Source organism: Seriola lalandi, unplaced genomic scaffold (genome assembly GCF_002814215.2).
Source record: "Seriola lalandi dorsalis isolate HSWRI2012SDOR001 ecotype SW California unplaced genomic scaffold, Sedor1 jcf7180002054291, whole genome shotgun sequence".
Lineage (NCBI taxonomy): Eukaryota > Metazoa > Chordata > Actinopteri > Carangiformes > Carangidae > Seriola > Seriola lalandi.
In genome coordinates this window covers 333234-348085 of record NW_019524844.1, presented here as the reverse complement: position 1 = coordinate 348085, position 14852 = coordinate 333234, and the positions used below count along the sequence as shown (strand labels likewise).

The window sequence follows — 14852 nt, the reverse complement described above, 5'->3', positions numbered from 1 at the left end:
TACCGCAGCACTAACACAAGAACTCATATTTAATTATTTTAATTATTTTCAAATTCATTATCTATTCAGTACAAACCAACCTCTATTAATTCTCTCATTAGTATTCCTCAGCTAGCCTTAACACACCCGAGGCACAGAGGTTAGCACAGACGCCTCCAATTCCAGCATGTAGGACCAAACCAGCAGACTGTTTTTGAGTTTATTGCTGAGGTGCGGAACTTCTTTTTATGACCTCTGAATCGAATCTTGAACCGAAATCAGAAAGAAACTCTTTGATGCCATGCTTGGGCAATTAGTGTAATGCAGTGTACTACATGTTCAGTGCTGTCAGTTTATGCGTCTAGAGATGTTCAGGATGTCACTGAAACATTGTCTGAATACATGGCTAACCCAAAACTTTGCTTTACCTGTTGGAAAATGTATGTTATTAAAAATACCTATGATTAAAATATATTACAATTTGCTCAGTAAGTAAAAGGAAATGTTCCCTAAATTAGAAAAATTGTGTGACATATCGATATAGCTATTAAGCATGTGCCTTATTTGGTGTAATAAGGTCTGCTTGTGGTGTAAATGACAATGAAGACGAGAACATTTGGAACATTTGATCTGCTATTTAAAGTAAGCCCAAACAGCAAAACAAAACAGAAGACTGGAACCTGCTATCATTGACAGCTCTTTAAGTACACACACTATTAGACAGCAATACTTAACTTTCACCTTCCCACTGATGTGAGCATCATTCAGTATTGTTTTGACCTTGTGTATTTGTGTACCCTCTCGAAGGCTGTGTACCTTTTAAGTCTTCAGTGCTGCATTTAAGATGAGACATCACCATATTTATCGTCTACTTATCTCGTAGGGAACCGAAAGCCATATTTGAATGCTCCCAGTTCTCCAATATACAACTCTGGATGTCTTTCCTGTTATTGAGCACATTACCATGCAGGGTTTTCCCCTAGGTTTCCCTGGTCACTAGCCAGCTAGTTACTGTAATCATTGTGTTATCATTTTCTCTGACAGCATTTTTCAAATTGTCTTTTTTGACGCCTCCCATCTGTGACAATCCTAATCCTCTGCTGTTTCTCCCTGGTTTATTTCTGAGGGGCTAGCTGGTTATCGTGCTAACTTCAGTAGAAGAAAAGACAGGATAGAAACAAGAGTTAACAATGGCATTGCTTTCCACCTTGGTGAGTAAAGGAATACCGTCTGATGCTGAACTCGCAATGTTTCTTCTAGACTGGTGAGTAAATGCTAATGTTTGCTATGTAGCAACAGCAAAACTTACAAATACCTCCTTTAAGGCTACAAACACCCATGATGCAACGCTCTTACATATACTCTCTCTATCCAAAAAGAATATCTGATGTAATGAACACATAATTGTCTTGTCATATAATAAAATATAAGACGGTCACCACTTTTTCAAACCTAATTTCCAGAAAAAAATATTTTCTTATATCCAGGCCTATAGGCTACAGTATCCTCTCTCCAGGGCGGTAGATAACTCTCTAAATCATTTTTTCTGTTCATTCAGCTTAGGCACTGTGTCCAAGTCTTACACTGATAGCTAAAACCCAGGCATACATAAAGGACACCAGATAACAGCCAGGATTATATGTCTAATGTCTTTTCCCAAATTATATGTTTGTATTTTGCTTTGTACTCTGATATGTTTGTCTAAGTTATTCAATGCACCAATCATAATAAATTCTCCAGTATAACACAACAAGCCAAATACAATAAATGTCGTCCTCACTAACCACACTTCAGTCAGCAAATTCGATGTATTTCATCAGGGTTTCAAAAAACACAGCCAATGTGTACAAGGTGTGTTTACAGGCACAATCTCAATAACAACATAATCGAGTTTCCAGAGTAATGATTGGATATTGACATGCATGTGAAGACACTCATTAAGACAATCACCACAGCCACCTAGACACGGACCTGTCGACTCCTGTACTGATCTATTCAATTGATGCTCCAAAACAGTGCAATGTATCATCAGAGAACATAAGAAATGACAGGAACTCACTAACAAAAATAACAAAATATTCTATTATTAAATAACTGGTTGATCAATAAGAAAATCAGTGGAAAATATTTTTTGACAGTGTCGTAAGTGCATCTACTGTGCACTTAGTATTTCAGTGCTTACAGTTTCACCCTAAGATACTTCATATATTTTTGACATTTCCTGAAAATATATCAAGACTGAACCTGCCCTGGAAATATGCCGATGTACTGTTACATCATCCATGTTTGACCTCGTATCCATACAGCAACAAGCAATAGACAGCAAATAGAAGCCACATCCTCAGTAGCTGCTTTTTGACAGTGCTAAGGAGATTTTTCCTGCTACAATACTTGTACCTCTAAAGTGAGTGAATAATGGCAATAGAAGGATGGCCTACATAACAATAACCCAGAACGGAGAAGAAGGTTTGGCCAAGAGCACAAAAGAACCTGCTGAATCTGCTTTTTGAAGTGTTACTGAGGTTCTCAGGTGTCAGAACCTTTACCAGATCACACGACAGCATAGCAGCACAGATGGATCTCTGCACATCAGTCTCTGCTTGACTGGCTGTCTCCTCAGACAACCTTACCACCCTTTCTTCAGTCAGAGGGCTAATGTTAATGTGCTATCCAAGGCTCTGGAATGTGTCTCTGTCCAAGGCATCTGTTGAGGAGGTACACCGAAAACGTAGTATTGTGGACGTAGCCTGAGGTTACATCACATGATAATTGAATGTCTTTGCTCTTGAACAATTAAAAAACCCATTGGTGTTGCAATGCAACTTGAAACACCAACGTTCAAGTGGGGTCATTCAATGTTTTTTTCCAGGTGCTTGTTTTTTTCAGCTCATTCCCATTCATTGACCAATGCTGCAGATTTCCTGTAGCTGAATGCCATTCCCAACAAATCTTCAATGATCCCTGTGTTGAAACAAGTTAAAATCTATGATTCTATTAAGATTAAGGTTTAAGGCACCATTGAGCACCATCAAGCATTACCATTTTGTTTATATCAACACTGAATCAAGAAACTTCTTTTACAGTGAAAGAGTTGCTAGTCCTGTTGATCTTGATCATGAGAATCAATCCCGTGATGATCAAACATAATGAAAGTCACTTTTTAACTTGCATGCAAATATATCTTTCCCTATTATATTCTATGCTTTGCCCTTCTCTCTTGCTCCACTGTTTCCCATACACTGATTTAATTGTGTAAGTCAAATGACTGCCACATATTGATTTTTTTTTTTTTGTAACTATTTCAAATGGGTAAAATATTATTTTATTGTAGAGCTGTGTGCAGCACGTTGGTTCACTCAGCCCCTCCTTTCCCTACTCTTGCTCCCTCTCCCCCTTTCTCTCCCTCTCTCAACACACATTGACAACGGACCCTTCTGTCATAGGCAGACTTGCCATCAGAAGCACTGGGTGAAATCCTGCCGCACCGGTGGGCTGTGAAAAAAATCCATAAGGTTTTTACCATCCTTGTCCTGATCAGTTACAGCCACACATAGAATCAAATTCATTCGGAAACACAGCACTCTTTTTCTCTGTCATATCTCCCCTTTTTTTCTTGCAACTTTTATTTGTTTTTTTTTTTTTTTTTTTTAATATGCACGATCCCCCCCATTTCCCTTTTCTTCTCCGAGAAGTCTCACACTATAGATAAAACAACCATCTGGTTTCTCTCCATCAACTTTATCACACAAATGATGAGCAATCATCTGTGCTGTCAATCAACAAACATGTCTAGCTATAGAAATAATGGCCCAGAGACTGAGACTCCAAATCAATTCAAAATTCAGTCTGATTCACAATGGTTATGCTTGAATAAGTACAGCATGCTGCATTTTATTTGCAAATAGATTTACCTCTGCATTTTATAGACAACACTATTTCTTCGAATAGCAGCAAACTCTCACTGTTGAGAAAAGAAATTTACCAGATGTGAATTTCTCTGCGGAGCCCAACATTAACAGCAGCAGGTGAGGTTCTTCGCACATCTAAATGCTAATGCCATGCTGCTCCTCAAACAAATGTGGTAGCTAATGAGCTAGCTTGGTGTATGCATCTTAAGCCTAAGTAATGAGTTAAGTGACAGTATACCAAGGGAGCGGAGTCATCTTATGACTCATATCACAGCAGGAGGGTAGATAAAATGGGTATATTAAGGTCATGCATACACACTAACACTATCCCACACACACAACCTAAAAACTAACAATGCCAACTGTTTGTTAAGGTTGGTTCCTCTGAAACTTCTTCTAATTAGAACCTCTGAATATTGAATAGCTGCATTTTCCTCTTTGGCCTAAATTAATCTCAAAATCATATGGCATGAAAAGGCAAATTCTGGAGGAAGACTGATCCTAGTTCAAAGTGTCATCTACCATGAACTGTCTGGGAGGTGCATGCAAACATGTACATGCACACTCATACTACGAGTTTGCAAAAGACAAGCTGAGAACTAAAGAAGCCAAACTAGAAACTAACTAAACAAACACAGTGTTATATCTCTGAAAACTATTATGTATTATCTATTAAGTACCTCACTGATTAAAATGTCAGTTAAATGTAAAAGTTAAATAAAATGATTAAAGCCTGAGTAGTCTGGCCTGACAGATAACTGAGTAAGTATGAGGAAGTGATTGAGAGCAGGAATGGTTGTTTGGTGACAGGAGGATTTACAATAACAAAATAAGATCCTCTGATTCAACTTAAAACTTCCTATAAAATTTATCTGCTAGTAATGTGGTACGCATGTGTATATACACGTCACATGTGCCTCTTCATAGACATGTCAGCAAAACCTGGCACACCTCCTGCAGCTTGTACTTTCAGCACTGGCATGTCCACACAGTCTCTATGAGTAATCCATTTTGGTTGATACACTCTGGCTTGGTGCCTCGGACTCCTGCTTGCATCTATTTTTATGGTTTATATTTTTCATGTTCTTGTACCCCGCAAAAACATGTACTGTACCACAAAAGTCAATATAGCTCAATATCAGGGTTGGGTTTCATTTTGGATCCAGTTCCACACTGACAAAATGTTCAAGATACACTAAGCTCTGAAGATAAATTATCTCTTTTCAAATCTTTTATCTCTTTTGCTTGTGAGGTTGTGAACATTAAATTAATAAGCATGTCAATCAAATCTGGTCTTTCTGTTTTCTCAGCCAACAAAAATGTAATTAGAGATCTCAACTGAATCTTTGAACTTAGTTATAAACTTCTTTGTAACTTTAGTTACCTAAAAAATGTTCAAAATGGAACCTAAATAGAGCCAGTAAGGGATTTGAAAGGATTTGGATTTAATAAGCAAATTTGATATTGGATTTTGATTTGATACACACTGATTACTCAAAGATTTACTCTAACATTCAAGTAAATTAAAATATACTAAAGAGTAGAAAAGAGTTAACGCAAAACTGCACTGTAAGTACATTCATCTGTTCAGATTTTTCAGATCAGATTTATCAGAATTATACTGAGATCACCAAGGACAGAACTGTGAAGGGAAAGCAGACTGACGTCATTCAGACAGATCCAGTAAGGTTGTTTCAATGCTTCTCATTCTCAGTGGCTTTCTCTTTGGATGTTGCCTCAGAGCGATTCCTTAGTGCCACCTATGATTAATGCAGCTATGAATGGGTTTCTCTTTTTACCAAGTGCTGTGGAAGAGGGGTTTCTTTTGTTCTTTCCTTTTCTCTGTTTCTTTCTTTCTTAGCCACCCTGCTTTCCTCCCAATGTGACCTGATTTAGTCAAAGAGTGTGAAACTGATTTGGACTCATTTACATGCTAATGCCATAAAGAGAGGTAAAATGATGTGTATGCATCACCTCATTGATTCTAGGGGACACCACCACACTTGAAAAAATGATCAGCAGTTTAAATTATGTAATTCACCTAATCATTATTCATAAATTTAACAAGGGAATAGTAAAAAAGAGCACACTCCTCATGCAGTACCATGAAGTACCATTTTATATTTCCACACTGACACACTGACATGCAAAAATTAGGTTGTTGTTGGTTTAGGGTAGAAAGACAACTTGAAGATGTGTGTTGGTTGCATTTTTCCCTTAGTGTCTCAGCAGGACAGTTAAGACATGAACTCTTACATGTGGGGGTGGGTGTAGGTGTGGAGGGTCACAGAAGACATACAAAAAGATAATTCATAAACAGGCAAGAGCAATAAAAAGATCAACACTTAAGACACAATACAATCTCAGCTAGGCACAGCAATTTACACCATGGGGGAACATGATGATGTATAAATATGCTTTTGCATTATCACGTTGTGTTTCATCATCATGCTAAGGCAGAGCAGGGAAAGAGGTGAACTTAAGTATCAGCTGGTCCAGACTGCAAGCCAGGTCTAAAAAACATTTTTTGTCTGAAATGAAAACCTGATGATAGTTTGAGATGGAGCTCACAATAAAGTAATACATTAATTGCCAGTAGAGATCCATATGTGGATACTTTGACTCTGAGAGGACATGCTGCTTGCTTCAGTATGAGCTTTATGCCAAGAAACACGTAATTAGAGCTGTGTTTTTTAAAGTTACTATTACAAATGTTGATGTGTTAAACAGGATTGGTGGTAAAATGTAAAAAGCACCAATTATTATATAAGGTAACAGGTGGGAATTTATTAATATATTTTGTAACTTCAATACATTCAGCTTGCAAAAGCATGCTTAAATTTTACTGATTTTAAAGCAACTGTCTATTTTTAAGGATTACCTTGCATTCAATTATGTCTGCAGACAGAAAAAAACATCAAAAAAGATGTTTCCATTAAATTGGCAAAGAAGTTAGCAAAAGAAGGTTTCTGATGAGAAGACGAACAACACGTTTGAGATATTTTTGAATCCGATTCCACTCACAAGCAGCAGTCAAAACAAAAAAGAAAGAACACATATGAGGACCAGTGGAGTCTGCATTGTGTAACTGTATGTGTGGAGGTGATGTGGTATTTACAGCAGCAGTGAAGATAATATCATGTCTGTTTAGTAAGGGGAGAGTCAAAGGAGATTTAGCACACAAGCTGTGTATTTTGAGGACCTTAGGATAGAGACAATGTGGCCTCTGCCTTCACACTTGACTCAGCAGTGTCATTTTGAACACTCAGGAAATTGTAAATAACACATCCTGCTGCCCTGCAACATTTCTCACAAACCTCTCCATGCTTCAACTAGTCACAGCTTTGATATTGATTACTTGAAGGTACGGGTCACTGATGTGTTGAAAAATGACAAGGGGGTAAAGACAAGTGTTTTGTGCATTCTGGGGACTGACTTCTCAAACCATGGTGGTTTACAGTAGGACAGAGAGACAATGAGATGGGAATATCACAAGAAAAACGACATGTCATAATGAAGGCAGCTGATGCATGGTGTAGATATTAACTTGCTGTTTTATCACTGCCACAAAAGTGACTTTCTTTCTCTTTTCCTTCATCTTTGAATAGAAACTATGTTAAAAGAGACTTTGCATGCTATCTATACACAATCTGAAGAATCACAGGGCTCCCTAGGTTCTTGTCCTCACTGATGAGAAAAATACAACAATCGAACAACAGTTCAAAGACTGGCTCACATTTTAAAAGCTGCCACAAACGATGAAACATGATATGTTGAAACATTGGCACGTTAACTATGCCTGACTGATCCAAAGAATGAGACCTGGATTTATGGATGTTTTGTTTTTTTTACCTATTAGTATAGATAATAACAAGTCATATGCCTGAGCCAAAAGTCAGCACTTCATCGACAATAACGCTTGACCTCTCAAAGACTGATCAAGCCACTTCTGATCGATATCCAGTGGATGAAAGCTATAGGCAATAGCTTTGCCTCCACATCAAAGGAGTCTAGAGAGAGTTTTAAAAAAAAAAACCTGACTGAGGCAGAGACACAGTTCACACTTTCAAGGAAAAACTCAAATCGAATGAGACAGCACTGTCAAAACAACTAGAGTAACACTAATATGGTTGTCATATTCATGTGTATGATAGCAGAACAATGTCAAGAGCTGGACAACAAGGGCTGACCCAACTCTTTCAGGATATTCATGCTTTACTTAGAGAAAACTGACTGTAACTGTTATATGGCATACAATTTTATATGGTTATGATACGGAGAATTATATCCACAACTTAACACAATCTAAGTAAGACTGCTCAAGTTTTGAGGAAACAAATTCGAATACAAAAGGTCAACTTTGTAAATGACTGTCAAAAACAAAAGATTTAAGTCCTTACTATGCAAACAGAAAGAACCAGCAAAGCTGTGCAGTAGAAGACGATCAATGAACCGACGGACGCACTCTGTAGATATATTAGGTTACAGTGCTTACCTTACCTTATGAAACACAACTAGTAGGGATAAAAAGGTTCAGCATATTTCCAATCAGCACATGTAGAGGTGAAATGCCTCTGTCAGCTCTACATTCTTACACACTGTTGACCACTTTATACCTGGCCACAACAAAGTGTTTGCCTTGGTTTAATTCTAAATTATGCTTCATTGCAATATAGAACTACATGCCTATGCTGAGGCTGCACAATCCTCTAAATATGATATTTCAATAGTACAAAATATTTGAATTTTTTTTTAATTAGCATTTGGATCCAGATCAGAGTCAACAAAGGCAACCTGACTGACAATCGGGTTAATTTCTGGAGAAAGAAATTCTTATTTGGGAATAAAAGGGCTTTGTGTAAGAAGTGACATAAACATTAAAGTCCATCTCAGTTAAATTTATGTATAAAATGTAATATATGTGATTCATAAGCATCTCATTTTCTGTATATGGTACAGCTCACTGTAGTGATGATGTCATCTGAAGATAAATCCTCCACAGACTGTGAATAATGGAACAGCTCATGGGACAATATGACATCATAGTGATCTTACTGGAATAGAGGGATGTTTTCTGATTCAATGCAATGCACACTACATTCACATAAAAACAATTTGGACATCATATCTCATACAAATTATATGAGCACATTGTTGCGTGAAAAAAAAGTTGCTTATAACATCATGAATTTAGGTCTTGATGCTCAAATTTCCTTCCTTACATAGACAATCAGACCTGTCTCCTAGAAATTACGTTTATACGTAACTAATTTGCAACAGCAAATACATTTTGAAATAAACGTAATGCTGACCACATTGTTTTTATTAACGTAATGATGAAATGCTGTCAACATATGGTGCAAAAAAATAAGTTGCAAAAATGCTGATAGTGACTTCAGACACAATGTGGTTTTTTTTTAACAATTAACCAAAACCATGATCTTTCTCTTATCTTAACCAAAGGGCTTTTGTTGTCTAAACATAACCATAGATAGTAATCAGGATACAAACCCCAGTTTCACAGTGACATGCTCTGTACACCCACCACCCACCCTGAACAACTCACAGGGACTTCAGTGTAGTTCATAAATTTATTGCTTCATTCATTCAATAAAATGTTGCTTCTGACCATAATCCAGCCAGTGATTACATTTGTCACCACAACTGGGAAAACAAATTGGTAATATAAAAATGTAATTTCTATGAGACAGGTTTGAGACAATTGACTTCATTGGTAGACACTCGAAAGTCCAAAATAGTGCTGAAACGATCAGTGGATTAATTGGACGACAGACAATTGGAATGGAAAACAATTTTGATAATCAAATAACTGTTTTAGCCATGTATCAAGGAAAAATGACAAACACACTTTTCAAATGTTATGATTTGTTTCTTATTTCTGTCATTGTAATTCAGCATCTTTGTCTTTTTTTAAATTAAAGAATTAATTGAATCATCGTGACACCAATCAACATTTTAATCAATAAGAAAATATTAATCAGATGCAGCTCTACGGTTGTCCAAAAGCATAACTTTGGGTGGACATGAAATCTTTTTCTGTCAGAGTGGTCAGTTCCTGTGTTTTGAAACAGCTAAAAAATATATTCAAATAAATTAATTCCCAGTGGATTAACCTACAACAAGCTCCAAGGAGTAAATTATATCCAGCCCCTTTATTTGTAATCCCTCAGCACATCTATGTTTGCTAGTTAACATACAGCCAAAGTGTGGTTTACAGCTCATCTTCTACATGCTAAATCCTGTGATTGACTGAAATATGCTCGCTTTAATTGCTCATACAAAGCTGTTCTACAGCAGTACAATTGTCCGTAACAACACTGCAGCACCACTTATCTTACAAAAGCCTTTTTGCCTTTATAACAGTTTTGCAACATGAAAATCAACACCCGCTCTGCAGCCCTATCTATAGGTTTTATTTTCTTGCTTTTATGCATATATTACACATGACATTATGTAATTTCCCTGTGGCACTAACATCCACAATCAGGCAGACTGATTAATGCTAAAAGGATATTGTTGTCTGGCCAAGCCTAGTAACAAGTATGCGTAGATCAATTTTCTTCATAGAGTAATGATTTAATCAAAAATTTACAAATAGTTATTATTATCCTTCATAATTTGCACAGCAGAGCTGGAGGCTGTTGCTCTATTGTGTTTCCTCCCCCAGAGTCCAAATTAGTATCCTCCGACTGGGCTGCAGCATGAATAAGATACCAGCAGGCTGTAGGGAGGGTGTTTGTCCGTCAGTGCAGGTGCTACTCAAAAAACTGTTCCAGGCTACAGAGATGGTGAGAAAGAGCAGGAGAGTGAAAGAGATATGCACAAGAGGACAGTGTCATGAAAGTGAGGACAGACCTAGAGGAAACGGTGGGAGGAGAAGGGGGAAATGGTGATGAAAACTTTGCATCTCTACTTTCAACTTCGCAGCAAGTCAACATGCTGTGTGCATCCTCCAAGGCCTTATAGGTTTCCACCATGGCTCTCCGGGGCCCCTCACTTTCTATAATAGCCATACATTATTCTCCTTTATCTAGCCTCATCCTCTGTAGCCCTGGTCATCACTCTCTTCCTCAGCTGCGCCAAAGCCATTGTTCTCCTTCTCCTTCTGTCTGTTCTACACTACAAGCTCCTTCTTCCATGTTTATTCAGTTAACCTCTTTTGCATCATTAGTAAATCCGCTATAAATTCTAAGCTGTGTATGATTGCTTGCTTACTTTCTTTGACTACACAGGTTGTGATTGCTTATGTTTTTATCAAGGTGTACAAAAGTTAAATAAAGAGCCTACACTGGGTCTTTTTAATCTCAGCATCTACTATCCAAATATTAACTTCTGGTTTCCTTTCAGTGGAATGCAAACACAATTTTTTTTTGTTATATTGACTCAATGATTATATATGACTGAGGTGACTAATCATGTTGAATCATGCTGAAGTATAGCCAAATATTGAATGGAAGTCTGAAAGATTTAAATCTTACTGTATCAGTCTATGAGGTTTACACCATGGTTAGTAACCTAATGCAGCTTGACATACTGTGTATTCCACTGTGGGTCGCATCAACTCCAGGGACAATATTGCTGTTATGAAAGAAACCAACAAAACAAGACTTGCACTAAACGTCTGACAGCCTGAAGAGATATCATATCACAAGTGGACGATGGCTATTGAAAAGCATTCTGCATGACTGGATGAGGACAGACGGTAAGGACATAACATTGTATGATGCAAAGCAGATCATGTGAGTCTGTCCCCAGCTCCCTCTGAACAATAAACAGCCAGACACAACGCCTGTCAGCAACTGCCCTCCCCTGTGGCTGGCACTGGCACAGAGTGGCACACAGCAGACACTAAAGGATAAACAAATCCTCCACCAAATTTAAAATTCACATACCTATGAGCGTTATGTTATGTTGAGGTCTTAAACAATTTAAAACCAGTATCTTCAACAGAGAGTATCATGGTGTACTTAGATGCAGGAGTGTAGTGTACCTCACACAGTTTTCAACTTCAATCTTGTGATGGTACCATGAATGGGGGGAGAATTCAACTGAATATGTCAGTCAAACGTTACACAAGTATGAGGTAATAGAATGAATAGGATATAAAGAAAATTAGCAGATATCAGAGTTGAAAAAGCCATTTCCACATAGCGAACTCAGAGCAGCCTGCAAATGCCTAAGGTGCCGTTTAATAAAACGATGCAGGAAAGGAATTGGACCATTAAGGGCATCTAAAAATTAATGACCTTCCTAGTCTGATGAGACACTAAAGGCCTATGGCAATATAACTACAATCGATAATTTTAGGCGTAGACCAGGCTGTACATGGATGAATCACCGCGAATTGTAGCATTAGGTGTGAACAGACTTCCAAGGGCAGCTCCAATCTTTTAACAGGGATACCCAGTAATACTGTCTAAATTACATGCCAGACTTTCAAAGCAGGAACGTTTTCGGTCAAAGCTCACCGCCCCGTTGTTAGCACCGACGCTGAGGACACATCCACAGGCTGAACGAACAGCATCCATCCACCGCTCCTCCGGGTGCCTTGGAGGAGGAAAACTATAGCCTCACTAGACGGAGCGGTGTTCATCGATGTTACCGATATTTAGCAGTATCATTATAACATTTTAATACAACTGTGTCTTACCTGGAGAATTTCATATGCTGGTCAAGTCACCTCCGTTTCAGATTTGTGAGGGGTGGTGCTGGCTGGTCGCGCATCACTCAGGGTATGACTGAAACCGTAACGTTACGGAGGCACAGTGCCTGACAGCAGCGCCCCGGAACGAGTATAACATAATACAAGCCCACTGCAGTTGTCTGGTCCGTGAACACGCCGCCTGCACGAGAGCCCGCTACCCCACCAGCGCGAGCTCGACTGTTACTTATACAAACAGTAATCCGTTACTTAGAAGTTACTACAAAAATAAAACTATATACCGGCAACAAATACTCAAAGTATTAAACAATTGTTTTTGCTGCATTCGCCAGACCCTAGAAGTTAACATAACCGTGTAAACGATGATTTGGTTTTAACTGTGTTTAATGTTTAACTCGGTGGGCTGTAGACTTTGTATGTGTTAGCAACGTAATTAGCTAGCTAACAGATGTTAGCTATATGACTAGCTAACGTTACACAGTTTGGGTCTGTCATATATTGGCATACATTTGGGTCATAGACTGTTATATCTAAAACAATGTTTCAAAAAACCCCGGTCGTTAAAAAACGCTGCTCTTCTGTCCACACTATCATAATCCCCACTCTTCCAACCACGAGGTCCAACAATGATCTTGTCCCTGGGTTTTTTGATTACGTCAACAAACCGGACAGGTAGCTAACTGATTTCACCGAAGCGTGATACAGGTAACTAGAAAATTTTACAAACTGACTGCTTGTGGTTCAATCCCTTTCATCCTCAGACATGTGATGAATAGCTCCTGTGCGTTAAATCCAACAGTGGCTGACATTACGATGCCGGCTAGTTAGTTTGTCTGTCTTTTTGAGTAAATTCCTAGCTAGCTAACTAACTAGTCAGCTAGCTAATTCCCTCCCTCCCTGCAATGTCAGACTCATATACCTTCAATAAAAGTTTAAATGTTCTTCAATTCGATTTGTATAAAGCTTTGTAAATCATGATTAAATGAAGTTCCCTAGACTATATATTGTTTATTTTCATTGCAAGAGTATCCTAGCGGAGGGTGGTAACATTTGTATATAGATATCAAATGACCCTGTGCTTACTTTCTTCATTGACACAGACCAAAATGAAAAGACTGCATCAATCAAAGATCAGCTTTGGAAAGGGGACAGATACGGGACAAGATGAGGAGACAGGGGAAAAAGAAAGAGAGAAGGTGATGGGGATGGAAATGAGAAAGGAAGAACAAGTTCACAAAAAAGCGAAATCAAGGTAAGATGAAATATCTTAAATCAAGGCAATACAGAGCTTGTTTTTATCTGACAAGATAATTATTGTATTGTATAAATTGTACCATTTTAGACACATTTCTGTAATTTCCACTGACATGGTTTTAAAGCTATTGTATCCACTTTTTGCCCTCCAGTCATCTTAAAATGCACATATATAGATAAGGAAAATCTTTCTTTTTTTTCAGAGAGCATGCCCTCAAACGCCTCTAGCAGCTCAGTTTTTGGAACTCAGTATTTATGTTGTCAACATCTGAGCATCAAGAGAACCCCTCAACTGCCCCATAGACTTCAATGTTAACTGACTTCTTCTCGTGAGCAAAAACACAAATGTAGACACTTTCTAAACTCAGTCATTCTTCACGTCAGTTACAAAGATGACACATGCACATCCTCAGAGTCCTCAAAGTATCGTGATGCTCACGGTGAAAAAATGGTAAGGTAAGGCATCTTGTTTGAGTGGTGCTTTAGTGGTGCTCTCTGTCTGTTATCACTAAGTCTGCCAAGCAATGACTCAGCATTCTCAGGCTCCACAAACATTAGCACAGAGAGGGGTATACCGGTTGGTTAGAACATGGTAAGAATGGAGCTCATTTTTTGGTGCAATGTTCCCACCTGCGTGTTGTCATTTTTCTTCTATTTCACGTTTTCTGTAAAGATGGCGAACAGCCTGCCTCTCTTGTCCTCTGTGATTGGTGGATTACCTTTAGGCAGTTGGTACCTTTTTATTTTTCCATGTAACTATTAATGTCACTGTTATTGTGTGTTAAAGGCAGATTAATGCGTACTGCCAGGGCTTTTTGTTTGACATGTGTTTAGAGTTTCAGTTTGGGAATAGGTGACAGCTTATAGAGGAGCAGACTAATAGCTTGAGATAGAAATTGTGTCACGTTATTGTACTTATAATTCTCCAAAAATAAAAACAGGCCTACAGTCTCTTTTGATGATCCTGTGTGGCTGGTCAGTAATACTGATTAAATCCTGTTTTGACACAGTTTGTCAGGTTTGGGATG

At 38.2% G+C, this 14852-nt stretch overlaps 1 protein-coding gene across 3 annotated transcripts in view; it reads right to left on the bottom strand.

The window, feature by feature from the left end:
- apba2b (amyloid beta (A4) precursor protein-binding, family A, member 2b) overlaps positions 1–12662 on the bottom strand; it is a 62989-nt gene extending 50327 nt beyond the window's left edge. For all 3 annotated transcript variants that reach the window (XM_087173910.1, XM_087173913.1, XM_087173911.1), the window contains exon 1: positions 12559–12662. The gene's annotated coding sequence lies outside the window, so the exon portion shown is untranslated. The remainder of the gene's footprint in view (positions 1–12558) is intronic.
- Positions 12663–14852: the final 2190 nt, after the last annotated feature.